The 19427-nt window shown below is 33.2% G+C and overlaps 1 long non-coding RNA gene across 1 annotated transcript; it reads right to left on the bottom strand.

Annotated features, from left to right (window-relative positions):
• Positions 1-17082: 17082 nt before the first annotated feature.
• LOC143587746 (uncharacterized) lies at positions 17083-17976 on the bottom strand. The gene is made up of 3 exons (XR_013144960.1): positions 17447-17976; positions 17276-17369; positions 17083-17186 (listed from the first exon to the last, which is right to left on the bottom strand). It is a non-coding gene; the product is annotated as an uncharacterized LOC143587746 (long non-coding RNA).
• Positions 17977-19427: the final 1451 nt, after the last annotated feature.

Raw genomic sequence — 19427 nt, 5'->3', positions numbered from 1 at the left:
GTGATACGTGCATTGAAATTAAACTTAGTGGCAATTAATTTTAATATACGCATCCTTGAGAAGTTAATAAAACACACAAACATCTCAACAAGCAGTATTAATGAATAACTATTGCTTTTAACCTTGTAATTTTGTCCGACCCTATAGCACTAAGGTATTACATATATGTTACTATTGTATCACATACAAATAGTTACTGTTTGATTTAGTTTATAATTAGGTTATGAAAAAAATTAAATCAAAGATAAAAATATACAATGTGTTCAGTACTACTGCACATGTGTATCGTTGAATAAAGTAAGAGTAATGAACCATGTTGGCATGTTGTATTACGTATGTGAAGTGTTATTATATGTTATATTGCATATACGCAATGATTAGCTATTACATGTATATAAGGTGTGTCATATTACATATATCTAGTGTTATTGTTTGTTGTCACACATGCATGTATTGCTTAGCTACAAGAACATATTAACCAAGTTGTATTACATATGTGCAATATTATTGTATGTTGTATTGCATATATGCATCACTAAAGTATTGTGTAAATCTATTAGTACTTTATTAGATGTAAATACTAAATGGTTTTATTTTATAACCACGTTATGAAAATCGGACATCAAGGAAAGTACAAAGAAAAAGAAAAGGCAGTGTTGGAAAAAAAGAGTTAATAATACTAAAAGATAGCTTAGAATATAATATTGTTTGTCTTTGTGTAAATCTTTTGTTGGTGTTTCTTCATATTCAACTTATAACCTTAATTCAAGTTTATTTGTTTGTGTTACATATGTGCAATGTATATTTTTCTTACATTTTATAAATTGTGTCTTTTTATCTGCATGTTGATGCTTTCTTACACTCAAATTGTAACCCCAACTCAAGCTTATTTATTTGTATTACATATGTGCAACATATATCATATTTACATTTATGCAGTGAATTTTATGTTTTTAGGCAGTTTAGAGATTGCTAAAAAAGATGTCGTTGAACTGAAGTTAGGTTGTAGCCCACCGATGAACACTATGACAATACCAAATGGAAACGCCGAAAATAAGAAACCAAAATGAATGAAACCATGCCGCCATTAAAGAACCACAATAGTAATAATAATAATAATAATAATAATAATAATAATAATAATAATAATAATAATAATAATAATAATTTTATTAAATGCAGCAGAAACTAACTTCGAATTTATATGAAATATGGAAATTTTATGCATATTCAGCAAACATAACACATCTTCAAATAATTAAACTAAACTTGTTTAATTACACTAGCAATTTGACTCGTGCATTGCGACGCCTACGCTTGCAAATTTACACAAGTTTTCTCCATAATTCAAAATACAAGGTTGTCTGATTCCTAATATCACCACTAATCTGCCCTGAACTGAATGGGGAACACGCTTTAGAGTATCGACACAACATGAAATCGTTTATGTGTGTTTGTAACGTGACATATATTTCCTCACTATCTGAAAAAGTAAACTATAGTCACAAAAGGTAATTAACAAAATTTAAATAGATCTACAAAATGTAATTCCCAAACCTGCTTAACAATGTGGTATTGCAGCTGTCAACTTAGTATAAAAACAATTATGGGGAAAGTGTGTTTCTGGCCATATTTACTCCGGCCCGTGTAAAAAGTTGTCATGTTGACATGTAACCTGATTGACATATTTCAAAATACCCCTAAATATATAAAGAAATTGTTACAGTATCAAATCAGTGAGTGTTGCAACTTAAGGACACAAAGTAAACCTTAGGGACATAGAAGGACCAACATAATCATCAACCATACTTTCTTTTAAAAAACAAAACTAACATTGCATATTAAAAATAACACTCCATTTAAATTAAAACTAGATTGTTGTTCAATTACCAATTGATTTAGACACTACAATATTCAACAATAAACGGGTGAATCATGTACTTAGATTTAAATTTGTAGAAATTAATATATTTGAACAAATTTAACAATTACATAAACAATAATCCTTGATTAAATTGTATTTGGAGTCCTTATGAGTAAACGGGCCAATTTTGGCTTTAAGTTTAACTGCACATGCCACTAATTGTAAGAGTGACCATAAAACTAAAAGTCCAAATGAACATGTTATTAATTCAATCATATAGGCAACAACTAGGTTACTTGAATAAGAAATTTACTTACTATTTCATTGAAGTGATTCATATCAAATCAACGAGTTATCGGAGAACTTGCCGATGGGCATGTACGTAGCATATACGATTATATATTCATTTATATATCAAATATGCTAGAAGAGATGTACTGCTAATATATTAATCTCATGTGAATTTATTTACATGTAACACTTTTATACATATATGTAGTGTACAAAAATAAGATGTTATCTTATTATTCGACACCATAAATTGGCAAAGATATTATGAATAGAATTTCTAGAACTTGAAGCAATAATAGCATGGGAGCTTGATTAGTCATTCTAAACAAACAAATCATATGTAGTTTATATTACATATATGCAATACGTAACATCATGTTAGATATATGTAGTATATAATTAAGATGCTACCTTGTTCGTCAATACCAACAAATTGCAATAGAATATAATTAGATTTGCTAGAACTTGAATCAACATCAACAAAGGAACTCGGGTGGGCACTCTAATAAAACAAATTAGGGATTTTTCATCAAATAACACATGTTTTTGACCTAGATTCGCCTAAATATGGAATCATGGTGTCAATTTTGTTTGTAAAACTTTAAGACAAAGAAATACATGATCAATTTACCAGGTAAACAAATGAAAAACCTTCAATGAAAAACCTTCAATTACCATATTTAACGATTGAAATCAAAACTAAAGAGTTGATTTTCAACAATACTGATGCAGCGGTATAAACAAAATGAAGGTCGAATCGCGTTGATTCAAAGAATACCCGTGATGAACTTCCAAAACCCTAAAAATCCCACCCAAAGGTCAGGGAAAATGAAGAGAAAATAATTATTATAGAATTCAAGTCTGATTGTTCATATTACATATCCAGCATATAAATAAAGAGTGTAATACGAAATGGGCCTAAAATGGGTCATGGGCCGAACACAAACCCAAAAACATAAAAACTGCAGAATAAACATAAAAAGGCCCAAAACTTTATTTAGGAGGCGTTTTTGGGCTTCGGACAGGGGCCAAACCGCTGTGGGCTATTTGCCACAATGTGCTCCTCGTCTCAAGCTTCGATTTGACTGGTAATAGGCCTGAAACGGAGCTTCGTGGCCAAGTTATGCCCGTTTTCGTGGGCCACCTTTTATAGCGCGATCTTGGGCCTCCAAATACATAATAGCCCGGTCTTCAATACTTGGGCCCACATCAAATACATACATGTAACGATCCATAGAGAGAATCGATCTTCAATATCTATCGTCAATTAGGGTTAGAATCGATGATTGCGGTTGATAATCGATCTACAATGGTTGCTGCAGGGGAGATGAGGAAGATGAAGCTGAGGGGTTCTCATGATGTATCTGATGTAAGATGTAATTGGGAAGCACATTTAGAAAAATAACCCTCCAATTAGGAGTTCTCTATTTAAAAAGGAGTTCTCTCTTGATCCTTCCTATATATATATATATGACTGGGATCGTGTAAGAATAATTTGAAAATTAAGAACTTTGAGAACAATTTTAGATCACAAAAAAACCCCTCAAGAAAAAATAAAAAATAAAAAATAAAAAATAAAAAAAATTATATAACTAATACAAAAGCAAAAAAAAAAAAAAAAAAAAACCAAAACATTTATCTAGCATGTTATTTTTATATACATATGCACAATTAAGATAAATAATAATGTACACATGTGTATATTATATAAATGAAGGTTTAATGATAATATACATATATGTATAATTTAGCAAAAGCAAGATTTTTATTTTTAATTTTTTTTACGAAACCGGGATGCTAGATAATACTTTTTCTAAATTTGTATTGTTTTAAATATTCTTTTTTAAATTAAGGGTTTTTTTTGTTTCAAAATGGTTCTCAAAGTTCTCAAATTAAGGTTCTCTTAGGATCCTCACCCACCCACCCACCCCCACACACCCACACGCACTAGATTTTTAGCCCGCATGTTACGCAGGTTTATTTAGGTATTTGTTTTTAGTCATTTTAAAGTTATATTTTTGTAACTAATTGTTTTAATTTAATTTACAAGAAAGTTTGTTGTATTCATTCACAAATACTTGGACTTATTTTGGTCCATTTATGTTTGTTTATGTTCGCTCATTATGTTTGTCTGTGTTTATTTTTAACTGAAACATTAAATTGATCTACTTAATGTTTTATAATTGTTCGTCTGTAGTCATTTATATGTGTTTATGTGTTTACAATTTTTTTTATTACATGTTCATTTAACTTTTCTTAGAGCTTTCCCAGCTCATTCTTTATCCATATCCACATTATTACAATTAAAATAATTTTCTTTTTAGCTTTCATTTTCAATTGGAAAATACTTTTTATATGTTTATCATTACCTTTTTCTCCTCTAATTACAACCACTTTTAGAAAATATTAAAACATTATACAATGTGAACAGTGAAACCCCAAACTTAACTTTTTCACATTACATATTTTTTTTCCTCTACTCGCAACTACTCATAACCACACCATATAATTTACAAAACTTACTCACATAATTATAGTACACAAGCTGAGTATGTTCTAACATCTGTTCATTTATGTTCGTTTACCTTCGTTCAATTATGTTCGTTTTGTTCATTACTTGTTTATTTAGATTTTATACGAATGAACATAAACAAAACAAACATGCTCATATTTTAAACGAATTCATAGTTTGTCATCAATGCTCACTTTGCAAATCCCTTAAAACTTTTTACGAACTTCAATCAAACTTTTAGAATTCTAGCTAACTTCTAACATTTTTGTTAGTTAAGCATATTTTATAATTGTTTTTTTGACAATTTGTTAATAAACAACAACAAAATATTATATATTCATAAACAAGTAATCATCAAAAACTAAACTAATATACTTACAAACCCTTTTAACCTGTATGGCCCTGCTTTGTACATTAGTCTTTTGTATTTACTTGTTCTATTATCGTTGTACACTAGTTAGCTTGTCGGTTTGTTTGTTGTATGTTTGGTCCCGAGGTCATGTAAATAAAGCCCAATGGGCTGTTAATAATGATAGGATAGCCTAGCATGTCATGCCTTCACCTATATAAGGTGAAGCATGCACATGCTAGAGACAACCTTTTGCAAAAACTATATCTTATCCTTTCACCTACTACTCCTCTCCACCTCTCTCCCTTTCCTCTTCGGGTAAATAACCAACCATACAAGATCCGAGATCTCGGTTCTCAACTAGTGATTTCCTCTAGCTAGTTGTGAGATTGATCCAAGAACACTAGTTGTTTGTTGTTTGATCCGTCAATAGGACCTGCAATTGGTATCAGAGCTTTCGGCTTTGCTAGTTGTGGATCTTGGGTTACAACCTTGGATTTTGGTCTTGTTTGTGTGTTAAAGACATGTTTTCAAGTGTTAAGTGGGTCTACGGGTTCACTTGTTAATAAAAAGTGTGTTTGCAAGCTTAAAAATAGTGTGTTCTTAGCTTCGGGTTTGTGAAAAAGGTTGTTTGTGTGTTCTTGTGTTGTTAAGATTATTAAAGTTCAAGAAATTGGGTTGTTAAAGCCTTAAAATGAGTTGTTCTTAGTTCTACATGTGTTCAATCGAGTTTCCAAAAGTAGAAAAGTGTAAAAATACCTGCTAAAGTACAAATTGTACTTTCCTTAAATCCAGATCTGGTCGAATTGTGAACCATTCAAATCGAATCTAAACTGTTTGAATTGAATTGCTAATCCATTCGAATCTAATTAATAAAACCATTAGAATCGAATTTAAGAAACCATTCGAATCGAATTTCTCAAACCAATCGAATCGAATTTTTATTCGATTCGATTTCTTTCAAAATTCGATTTGATTCAAACTTTAAGTCGATTCGATTGAAATCCAAATCGATTCTTTTATAAAAGTTCGATTCGAATCCTTTCATATTCGATTGGTTTGTATTTAGAACTTTCAACAGAACCAGTTTGTGAACTATTTGGACTTAAGACTTGTTGTGCATGATGACTTCTAAAACTGAAGAGATAAAGAACTTCATAATCTTTGATAATGAGGTCGGGACCACCAATAAACCTCCTAAATTGCTTAAGTGGGACAATAACTTTGAAGAATTGAAATGGCATTTTAAGAATTACATAAGAATAACTGATATGCTTTTCTTAGAGCTATTGAGACTGGTCCTTACATTCCTACAACTGATACTGCTGAAGGACTAGTTTCCAAGCCTGTGTCGGCCTATAATGATGAGGATAGAAAATTGTTGAATGATGATTAAAAGGCCTATGGTGTTCTAAGTGTGTCTCTTTCACTAGAAAGTGCTCATACTTTGATGGAACATATCACTGCTAAATGCTTATGGCATGCCGGTCAACAAATTTGAAGGAAATGTATAAATGAGGAACAACTAGAAAGCCATGTTAAAGGGTGGGTTCAATATGTTCAACCATGTGCAAGGAGAAACAGTTTGAAATCTTATTCATAGGTTTGAAACTTTGATCACCAAGATGAAGAGTGCCGACATTGATTATGATCAGATTGAAATCAATGACAAGTTGTTGAACTCCTTACCTTACACCTAGAACAATAGTGTGATTGCAATCAAGAGAACAACAAACCTTCAAATCACACCTTTTTCTGATTTGACATCCACCCTCAAGTCATTTGAAATGGATGACAAACTCAGACTAGGCAACCATACGAGTTCTCTGAATCATGCTGGAATTTCTACGGGGTCTGGAGTCTGTACAACTTTTCTTAGCCAAGAACATCCCACCGTTCATCCAGTTGATGCGGTTAAGATGTTTTCCACTCAACCAATACAGAACTCTGCACTCAGAATTGCTGCAAGTCCACAAGCACCATCTAGTTCAAACTCCTTTTAAGAAGTGGTAGAAAAGGCTGTTGAGCAATCATTGAAGGCTCATGGAATTAAGAAACCCACAAGAGCCCATCCTACTCAACTCCTCAAATTGATGAGTCACATGTGGCATTGTTTCATGCATTTATGGCAAGCGACGGGGAGTTATTGAAAGGAAAGCTTCTACCTCCTTCGTTTCAACAAGGAGACATTCCCGAGATCAACAAGAAGGATCTCAAAAAGATGGACACCAAGTATCAGATGGCCATGGCTGTTCACCGAGCTTCAAATTTCATGAAGAAGTATGGCAAAAGCAGTTTCAGAGATTCAGATGGGAATGGAATTGGGTTTGACAAGGATAAACTTTGGTGCTACAACTGCTATCAGACTGGGCATTTCGCGAGGGAATTCACAAATCCATCCAAGGCCGCAAATAACAGCAAGATCACTGAAGTGACTTATAGTGAGGGTGGAGAAGAAGTGGTAAAAGGCCTGATTTGAGTTCCTCATCCAAACCAAGAGTTACCCGAATTGGTCAAGGTAACTCATCAAAAAGGAACTCTAGGTCAAGCTCGAAGTCCATGATCACTCTATCAGCTGAAGTAACAAAACCAGATTGGGAAGATGACCAATTCATTGAGCTGATCAATCCTCTAACCTTTACCGGGATGACATTATGGATGAAGACCAACCCTCGTCAAGCTCTGTTGGTGAGGCATACCAAACCATCTCAGATATTCCCGAGGTACAAACTATGTTCTCAAGCTTGCACTAATAAAATAGAGAACTATAGGACTCATAATGCTGCCTTAATAGATGAAAATCTAAGCATTAGATGTCAGAATGATGATTACAAAAAGGATGAGGAGATTTTTTCCACTAGGATTAAAACTCACAATAATGATATGACTAAATTAAATGAGAATTTTTTTCGGTCCAACAAACTAGCTAAGTTTCATGAAAGATGCGCTGTAGAGTTAAATGCTAAAATTGAGAAGCTAGAATTAGACTTAGCTCAAAGAAAGATAGTCATAGAAATATTTGAGTTGGCTTCTAATAAACTGAACGAGATTATTGGGGGACAAATTGGGGTGAAACAAAAGACAGGTATAGGCTATGATTACATAGTAGCTCCACCTCCATTTAATGAGAATTACACTAGCCTACCTAATTTTAGTTTCAATACCCCGCCTGAGCACGAAATGGTCTATGGTATTGGTCATATACCAAAACCTGATACATTTATTCCTCCTTTCTCCAAAACTGTTGATCCCATTCCTTCATCAGTTAGTTTTAATGGTAGTTTGTCTTCTTTTGCAGGTCGTCTAGAAGAAAGTAAATGTGTGTAAAAGGACATGGGTTATGGAGATTAAAAAGTTTTTAATTCACTTTTTGATTCCAACGTGAATCTAAAACAATCATTTGATAACTCTGTCTGTAATAATAATACTTCGAAAAATACTTTGAATGATCTTGTAATGTGTGAGAGTGTTGATGTCGACACTTCTCAAAAGGCTTTGAATGAAAATGATGGTTTTATTTCTGATAGTGATTGTGAGACTATTTATGATGAAACTTTCATTAAATGTAATGTGAATAAAAATATGGTTGATGAGACAAACAGAACTAGTTGCTCATTAAGGGATTGTAAAGTTAAGGAAGAATGCAAAACAAGAAAAGTTTTTGAAAATGAAAGGGCAAGTACATCAAGTAAATATGTTTCACCTCACAAAAACCTTTTCTTTCGGCCCACTAACTATTATGAACATTCTCAATTATACAATCATTTTGATAACAACTACTATGATTATCATCAACAAGATTATGTTAATTCATTTTATTCAAATGGTTTTGATGATAGAGGTTACAAATGACATAATTTTCATTTTCCTTTCCAAGCATCACATATTTTCACACTACAAAAAAGATCGGTATCTTGGACTGAAAAATTAGTCACAAATACTACCAAATCAGTCCCTAATTGTTATCAAGGACTTATTTTGCCAGTCTCCAGTCAGTCCCCTATTCCTAGTCTTAGATAGTAGATTTAGTGACTGAAAATCAGTCCTCATTGCATGGCATCAACAAGGACTAAAATTTAGTGTTCTATACACAAAAATTCAGTCCTTAAACTGATCCATGACACCACGTCAATTCAGTCTCCAATACATATCTTTAGTGAGTAAATATCAGTCTCTATTATTATGATATTTCAGTCCCAAATGCATTTCTTCACGGACTAAAAATCAGTCTTGTAAGCTGCATCTATTTGTCTCTAATGTGTTTTATTAGATTCGTAACTCCATACTAATTCAGTCCCTAATAAGGTGTTTTAGAGACTACTTTTTAGTCTCTAATTCCATAATAATTCAGTCTAAATAAATATTTTTAGAAATAAAAATTAGTCTCTACTAACATGTTATTTCAGTCCTTCATATGTTTTTTCAGTGATTGAAAGTTAATCTCAAGTGCATTGTCATTTTAGTCCCAAATATGTTTTTATATAGACGAAAAATCAGTCCCTTATAACAAAATTTACCAATCTCTAATACATTCCTTTGATGACTATAAATCAGTTTTTGATATCATATATAAATCTAATTTGCTTATTTTAGAGAATGAAAAATAGTTTTCGATAAAATACTATTTTGTCCACAATATGTATTTGCATTTTCCTGATATATTTACTTTTAGGACTAAAAATAGTCTTCGATATGTTTTCATCTAACAGTCGATATCAAAACATTGTAATGCTAAACCTAAATTACCATAACATTGTAATGCTAGACAAAAAAAAACTTGGTCCATTAATTCTAAACATTAAAAAAATAGTAAATAAGACAACTAATAAACCATAAAGAGTAAGTATTAACTAACACGCTAGCTAGATTAGGTCTTCATAATCACTTTCATTGAGTTGTGTAACGATTCCGGCAAAATCAGGTATACCCTAACTGGTATATACTATTTATGTGTTATTTAATAATGAATATATGAATTATAATGCGTTTATACGAGTATGTATGATTCACAGTACGGATTATACTCGATTATACAGTTAATCGTATTGGAAATACGATTAACCGATTAACGGTTATTGAAGCCCGAACGAATCGAGGATTACATTATAGACGAGATATATGATACTTAGTGATGTTTACGAAGTATTAAAGCTTCGGGATAAGTGAATTAAAGCACAGAAAAAGAATTTTCGATTTAATGGTACGTCGGTACGTTAAACGAAACCTTTAATACCAAACCGAGCAAGAGACAATCGATCAAGCCGAAAAAGATACACAATTATTAATAATATGATGTTTTAAGTTAATAAATGTCATGGTTTAAGTTTTTAAAGTTTTTAAATCGGTTTTATATAAATTTCATTTTTAAGCCGAAAACGACCGTTTTAGCCTCGTTTTAAGCTAAATTAAACATTTAACCGAAAAACGAACTGAACCAGATTATCCAAAACATTATCCGGATTTCCAAAATCTAAATGAGTGGCTAGAAATGGAAAGGTGGGTCCCACCCCACCTCCCCTTGAGTTCCGATCGGCTTGGGGGTATATCCCCTAGCCTTTTGTTATTTTTTTTAAAAACAAGCATTCAAGATCTTACTCTCCTCTCCACATTATGAACTAAAAACCCGGAATTGTAGCAAGAAAAGCAAGGTAAAAATCGAGTTATTTACGTGTTCATCTTCTTTTCTTGAGTTTATTTGCAAGAAAATGAGGTTTCAAGTGAAAAAGGGTGAAAACCCGAGATGAAAACCGATTTTTGCATGATCAAGTGATGTATACGGGTTATACAAGGGATCTTGGTCCAAGAAGGGAGTTAAACGAACCAAAAACGAATTTTTACGGTTTAAACTTTAGTTTTGAAACAATAACCGAAACTATAGTGTAAGAGGCTTGATGATGAGTGTAACTTGCTTGGTATTGTGGTATGTTGGTTGTAGGTTCTGTATTTAGTGGTAAATAAGGCGGAAAGACGAGTTTGTAGCTTGTAGTGGCGGAAAACAAAAGGTATATTCGGTTTATGTTCGGTTATGAGTGTTTTGGACAGATTGTGGTACATTTAGAGTTAGGATACGAAATTTCACAGATATGATCTACACATGAAAATATGAGATCTGTGAAAATTTGGTAATTTTTGGACAAAGGATGAATATTTGGTGAATTTAATGCTCGGTTTTGGCTAAAAATGGTGAAAAATATTTAAATATCATGATAAATTCTGGAAAATTCCAGATAAGCTTTTTATAACATGTAAAAGTCACACACAAAATGTTAGGTCAGTTGGAGAAGTCTAAGTAGGCTTTTCGGTTAAACGAGTTCTAGGGTTTTCTAGCTCGGTTTTAGTGAAAATGGTATGTAAAAAGAGATTTTGGTTCTGGAAAAATTACAGGGGACCATGTTGATGGTAGGGGTCATCCAGGAAAAATTTGGGATTTTTCTAAGGTTGTTTGGTATTTACGACATATTTAGTGTTTAAATGGTGTTTAAAAATAGATAAATAAATTTTAAATATAAAAATTAATTCTGGAAATATTTTTATAAAATTCCCCACTGTCAAAAAGTGGTTTGTGCAAAATTTCAAGATCCGAGAGTAAACGGATAATTATTTGTGCTAAAAGAAAATAAAAACAAACTTTTAAAGTTTAAAACGCGTAAACCGGTAAAGTTCGCCTAAACGAGCTGACTGGTGTATAAAAACCCTAAAAATGAACTATTTTCATATAACTGAGTTAAACAGGTAAAAATAAATCATCCGAAAATAATTCGGATGATTTGAGTAATTTTATCCAATTTAACAGTTTCCGGTACACTAAAGACGGAAACGGGTCCCGCGGCCAATCGGGGCGTCTAAACCGAGCTCTAATTTCACAAATTTAATTAAATTATCAGTCAACAACTATTTTCGGGTCGTGTGTGACCAAACTCATTTTTGAACGTAAAAACGGATACCCGTGCTAGGCACGCAAAACGGGAAAAACAAACTAATAGTAATTGTGACTAGTGAACTCTAAACGATATCACAATCTGAGTCCGGAGAAGTGTTTCTGGGTTAACATTGCCCCCGGAACGGTTACAGTACTGGGTTAACAGTGTCCCCAGATGTACCGGTTAACACGGTTAAAGTTATATTAATAGTGATTGTATAGTAACGAACTTAGGGATCGTATTACAGATTCGGATTAGTAGCTGCGTACTGTGTTACCTACTTGCTTGCGAAAGGTGAGTTTCACGAGCTCCTTTTTCTGAATTGTTTTTAAATATTTTCTCGGGGCGGGAAGCATGTTACTATTAAAATGTTTAAGTACATACTGAACGCATGGATTTGCGTGTATTTATATATATTTTATTGTACGGGAATCGTACGAAAATGTACTAAGATGGTAATTGTCTGAGTTGCTAACATTGTAAGGCCCCGTAACACGAGTGATTAACTAAAAGCCGGTAGAGTGTGAATAGTACTATTGGTCTGACAAACCCAACTGGTCCGGCATGGATTTGTTGATGTTTCCCAGCCAGTTGCACATGTCTCTTTTGTTGTTGTTATTTATTTTGCTATGTAATGTTAGGCATAGCGGTTTGGGGTAGGTTCGTGGGCGGAGTATGCCACGGGGTTGTGTGTGGATAGTCAGAGGTTTCACTTGTGGGCTCAGCATAATTACATCGCTAATATATGATTATTATAATGATTTGTCACTGTTTATTTAAATTAGTGAAACTCACCAACTATTCGTAGTTGACCCGTTTTCTTTACATGCTTTCTAGGTACTCCCAAACTGGAATAATTGCTACATGCTTGACGATGCGTGCTTTTTGTGGAAGCTTAATGATCTTTTTGTATTAAATATGTTAATGTACTGTTGGTAAAACTTATGTGCTATCGCCTAGACGGTAACTAAACTCGGAACAATGTAATATGGTGTAAATTAATGTAGTGGTGTTTTCTTTATAAGCAATGCTGTTGATATCAGACGTGTCTGTTGCATCCCGTTTACGTTTCCGCTGCGGTTACGGGGTGTTACAAGTTGTCCATTCGATCCATTACTTGCGGATGCAGATACCTCGTTCTCAAAATCTTGAAACTTTGAAGTCATGAACATTGACCTTCTTTCATATTGTTCATTACTTTGTCTAAGTTTCTCTTGGTTTTGTTTAAGTTCTTCCTTGAGTGCAGCAACCTGATTTTGAAGATTTTCGGTCTCACTTGAAGGTGGTTGAGATGAATATGGTATCATCCAATGATCCTTTTTCCTTAGTACAGGTCCAACGCCTACCTCCCATGCAGATTTTATTGTTTTTAGTTTAGCACACACACTTTTAGTTGCCTTTTTCTCTAGCTCACGTTCCATATAAGCCGTTATGTTCGTTCCTTCGGAAGTTAACTTAGTCATTGCCTCTTCTTTATGGCGAAGAATATTTTCCTAACAAAAGAGATGGTAGGAACGAACAATTAAAACTAATAATAACTAGGGGTGTTCATGGTTTGGTTTTAAACTGTGAAACCGTCCAAACTGGATACCCGTTTGGTTTTCATTATCATTTTTTTCTTTGTACTTTCGGTCAGTCGATTTCAAAAATTTCAAATCGTTGTGAACGGTTTACACTAATAACCAATAGTATAAAACCGAATATCTTGAGCATATTTAAATTTTTAAGTTTTTTATATTATGTATGTTTATCTGTTAATAAATATTTTTATGTTCAATTAAAATAATTATATATCCTATTATGCTATATGTATTTTTTTATATTAATGATTTAACAAATCTTAGAAAGAATAATGTTTGTTTTATGTAAAACGGTATGTGTTAATTGTGGTCATATCAACACATACTGTTTCTTTGAAATATTTTTATAACTTTAGTGTACAACTTTTAGTGTTATATCAAGACGATCAGTTTTATGCATTTTTTTGATAGTTTACTTCATTTATTTTAAAATAGATTTTTTTTTTATTTTTTGACACATGCATTTTCTTATGAAAGTCCGATAAAGCTCAAATCGTGAAACCAACCTAGATAGAACCATTTGTAACGGTTTGGTTTGGATTTTCAATGGTTCGGTTTTTTATTTGCAATATAAAAAAATCGTTCATAACGGTTTAGCTCATGGTTTGACCTAAAACCCATGAAAATTGGACCATGAATACCCCTAATAATAACTCATATAGTAACAAAATCGAACTGTAAAAAAAGAGTAGGTAGCTTACATATTCAACACGTGTGTGATCATTCAACCATCATTTTTTCTTAGCGTTGAAATACAAGTTGTAGTAAACTTCAAATGGGGTAGGCGTTACTTGATTCTCCTGATTTGTCTACAATAATTGAAAGTATAACAATAAATAATACAACCCCATGTTTGATAGTTTAAAAAACCTGTAACTTTTAAGGTCTAAATCTTACCATATGGAATACATGATTGGCTATTGAACGGGAGCCTCCTCAACTTGTAATAACTTGTTTGCTTCTGTTAACTTCCATTTGTTTATTGTATTTCTACATAACCAGTATTCACCAAATATGTTAGAACTCACAAACTAAGAAAAAGATATGATGCTATCCGTGAGCCCGAATGAAGTATACTGTTAGAACAACTATAATATTTAAAGGATCTAAGAAGTAAAACTTTCAATTATATAAAAATGACTTCATACCCGGGTTGATTCTAACTCCCAGTAATCGCACATGTGTTTCCAATCTTCTTCACTCCGGCAATTGGGCTTCATTTTTTGATCTCGCTAGTTCCAAATTGGTGTATCCTCCATTACTCTTCCAGTAGTTGCTCAAAGTACCTCTTGTGCGTTTCCATTGGGCATGTAGTCGAGCATCCACTAATTCTATAAAACTTTTATCTGCTCGCAACAAATTGAATCTTACCTACATTGAACGCATACGTTAATAATATTAATGATAATATTAAACGTAAAAACTTTCTAGACAGTTAGAAGTAAAAACATAAACAACTTACTTGTAACTTTTCATACATATGATTTTTCACATCGTGTGGTATCAACTCCCATTTATGGTATTCATTGGACAAACACTACGGATTGTAATCCCACACTCAGTTGCGAATTGTGTGGATGAAGTCCCAACATAGTTTTTTGTACCAGGAGCAATGGTTAAAGAAATTTTAGAACCTTCAGGCAGATTATCCAAAGCATTTATAGTACTACGATTTATACTTGGACCACGCCTATTTGGTTCATCAACTGGTGACTGGTCTGCGTGTTGATCAATATTATTTTAAAAGCTAAGCCATGTATCATCATTTGACATTAAGTGGAAGGCATTGTCCCGAGTCACAATGGGTATCATCACTAAAAATATGGTAGAAGTTGTTCCCTACCCACCATCAAGCCAACGGGACATTTCAATGTTGTGCTTTTTTCCAACTTCAACCGAATTGATTTTTTGGCTTGGATCGTCTGGATTCTTTTCCAAACCTTTTTTTTGCAGCCACAGTAACTAAGGATATTTTTTTATTACAATTGTTTTTTACCAAATCTTTTATTTTTCTAGTAAATTATTCATATGGTGAAACATTCCTTGGGATGACTATTTTACCATATCTTATATTTTTTTGCAGTTATTCTTAAGATGCATGAAACACTGGTATATATGCATAAAAAGAGTTTCCCAAACGGGCTCGGGTTGAACACAGGTTGACTTGGGTCAGCGAATGAATAGATTACAAGATAAGCAACAAAGATGAAAAATGAAGCTTCCAAACTCAGAACAAAACTGACAGTTTGACACTTTTTTTAATAGGACCATTCTGACCCGGAACCAATACATGAACCATAGTTTCCCGAAACCTATCCTAACCTGATCCCATCTTGACCAGAAAACTGCCAGTTCGGCCATGGCAGGTCAAAAGATACATATAAAAAATTATTTAGTCAAGAAGCCTAATTCCTCCACTTGCCCAAAATATGCAACATGTAAACAAGTTTCTTAGAAACTTACCAGCAATGTCAGGTAAATGACGATTGCGCTTACGTTTCGATTGTGGTCTTCTTTCGGATTCACTTCCCTCGACACTTGACCGCGTTCTACGATGTACAAAATCTTCTTCAGATCTCTTTCTTGTAGAAACAGTAGCTATCATCACTAACATAAAAATCCACATCCAACAAAGAAATTGATAGTACTAGTTAAGTAAAAAAAATGTATAATATCAATAAGTTATTCTATAGATGCACTATAATATTAATGATCATTATATACAAAAAAAAAACGGGTTAAAAAATTAAACGCAGATTAATAACTTCATAGACAAACAAACAAATTTAATATTACAGCCAATAAGTTATATATCCGATCAACACATCTACAAGAAGTATAAAAGTAAATCAAATGAAAGACGGAGGAAAAAAATGGAAATCATTACAAAACATTCAAAACATCATATTAGTTATGTTTATAAAATAAATAAACATTACAAAACATCATCGTGTGACTCAACATTTTATATCATATTAATTGAGTTATGACAATCTGAATCATCTGGATTTGACTCTTGACTAATTTCTTCCATATTGTGATAAGAATCATCCATCTCGTCATAAATAAAATCATCTACAATGGCGTTAGAATGTTGAATATCAACGTTTTCAACAATTTCTTCTTCGACATCTTCACGATGAAGGTTGACATCTTCTAACAAATCTGCTGCATTATTGTTTTATGGAATATCCCATAGGTGCCAGTGGGAAATTCTTTCAACAATTTTCCATTGTGAATTTGGTTTAAGAGGATCATTTATATAAAACACTTGCTTAGTCTGGTTTGCAAAAACGAAAAGATCTTCCTTGTAAGCCTCTCGAGACGTGTCTATACTGATGAAATGAGGTTCAAATATCACGTTCTTCCTTAGACGATCAGTGTCGAACCATGTGCATTTAAACAAAGTAAAATGATAACCTTTTATGAATGACAGTTCAATGATTTCATCAAGGTATCCATAATAATCGTCTTCAACATCATCCTGAACGCATGGGACTATAATTCCACAATTTTGTGTTTGCGAACTGTCATCTCTAGATTTAGTTAGAAATTTAACTCCATTCACTGTGTATCCCTTGTGTAAGAAAACTCGATTATCTGGAAGGGAAGATAATGCATATAACTCCTCGTTAACTTGAGATGGATTTTGTCTATATATATATCCAATCTGTTCTCAGTTTGAACATAATTATCATGTGATTAGAGATAATAAAATAACACAATGCACTTGAAAGTACTATATAGTATGATTGTTACCCGTTTTGCAAACCAATCCGGGAATGTAGACTGTTGAATCTGGGAAAGGTTTGATGATGCATGATGTTGCCCTCGTAACACTTGCAAGTGTTCTCTGCAAAGTGTAGATGAAGCATAAATTTATGAAGATGTGACTTAATTTTAATTCACAAAGGTAAAACAAATACTTACTCTAAGTATGTTTGAACCTCTTCACAATTATTGTAGACAAACCATTGTGCTTTCTTGAGAAGATCACTAGGAAGGAACTTAGCTTCTTTCTTTCCAATACCCCGGCCATTCACCCTGAATATATTTAGTACAATGCTTCGAGTATCACTAGAGGTTTTTTCATCATTTCTGTTACGTTTGTCAAATTTTGATTCAACACCTCGTAAATAATGTGAACAAAATGTTATTGCTTCTTCAATAACATAACCTTCTACAATTGAGCCTTCAGGTTTAGCTTTGTTTCTAACGTATCTTTTTAAATGGCCAAGGTATCTTTCTATCGGATACATCCACCTTGATTGCACATGTCCTCCCAAAATTGCCTCTTGGGGAATATGAACACACAAGTGCACCATAACTGTAAAAAACAATGGGGAAATATCCTTTCAAGTTTGCACAGAGTCTTAACTATCTCTTTTTGAAGCGTTTCTAACTCCCTCACATGTAAGGTGACAGCAGTAAGTTTCTTGAAAAGATGAGACAAGTCCCCTAACGCTTCACAGATTTGTTTTGTCAAAGAGGGACACACTTAAATAGGAATTATGCGTTGTAGTAAGACATGGCAATCATGAGATTTAAGCCCATATACCTTACCTTTCTCGAAAATACCAATTTTAGCTAAATTTCCAGCAAACCCCTCTGGAAAACGCACTGACTTAAGTAAATTGCAAAACTGTTTTCTCTCTTCTTGAGTTAAAACATACAAAGAATACGGTTTAATCTAGTGGTCATCTTTATCTACCAAGTGAAGCTCCTTACGTATGCCCATATCTTGCAAATCTAGTCGAGCTTTGTAAGTGTCTTTCGTCTTTCCTTTATTGTTTAAGATTGTTCCTACCACGTTCTCACATACATTTTTTTCAATATGAATCACGTCGAGGTTGTGACGAATTAACAACTTAGACCAATATGGGAGTTCAAAAAAGATGCTTTTCTTTGACTAGTTTAAATCAGATTTGTTTCATTTTATTTTCTTCACTACATGATCAAGATGTTTTCCATGCTGATGTTGAGTGAGATGTTCTAGTTGGCGTAAGCAATCATCTCCATTGACGGCTTTAGGTGCTTGCCTTGTCCCTCGTTTTCCATCAAAATCCTGTGATTTCCTCCATGAGTGATTAACGGGAAGAAATCCTCTATGGCCTACATATGCTCTTTTATCTCTTATATGTATACTGCATGCATCTTTGTTACATGTAGGACATGCCATGTAGCCACTCGTCTCCATCCAGACAAGTAACCATACGCAGGAAAATCAATGATTGTACATTAAAGTGCGGCACACATATTGAATTTTTGTTTTGATTCACAGTCATACATTTCAACACCTTTTTCCCATATAAGTTTTAACTAATCTACTAGTGGATGCAAAAATACATCAATATCCTTTCCTGGCGACTCTCTTCCAGGAATCAGCAATACCATCATAAATGAAGCATCGACCATAGACTTCCGCGGGGGCATATTATAAGGTATGAGCATAACTGGCCACATACTGTACGAGAGACTCATCGCACGAAAAGGATTGAAACCATCGCTTGCAAGCCCTAGGGGAACATTTCTAGGATATTTTGCAAAATCAGGAAACATAGTATCAAAATGTTGCCATGCCTTTCCGTTAGCTGGATGCCTAAGAACCCCCTCCTCTTTGGCTCTATGTCGATCATGCCATTGCATTTCCATAGCAGTGTGTCTCGAGGCATATAATCGCTTAAGTCTACTTGTAACGGGAAAGTAACGCAATACTTTTACTGGTTTCTTTGAACTCTTAGTTTTTTCATCATAACGACTTGTGCCACACTTTGGAAAATTTTGATTTAAGTTTAACTCTCCAAAATGATTTTCAGTTTTAACTTTAATAAAAACAAAATTTAAGTCACTTGACTTTGCCAAAAATATTTTATATTTAGTTTTTATATTTTTTTATCTTTATTTAGTATTT

Source organism: Bidens hawaiensis, unplaced genomic scaffold (genome assembly GCF_021521415.1).
Source record: "Bidens hawaiensis isolate Kalapana, Puna unplaced genomic scaffold, B.hawaiensis_p1.1 tig00035856_1, whole genome shotgun sequence".
Lineage (NCBI taxonomy): Eukaryota > Viridiplantae > Streptophyta > Magnoliopsida > Asterales > Asteraceae > Bidens > Bidens hawaiensis.
The sequence above is the reverse complement of the archived record's forward strand: the minus strand, read 5'-3'. Positions and strand labels throughout refer to the sequence as shown.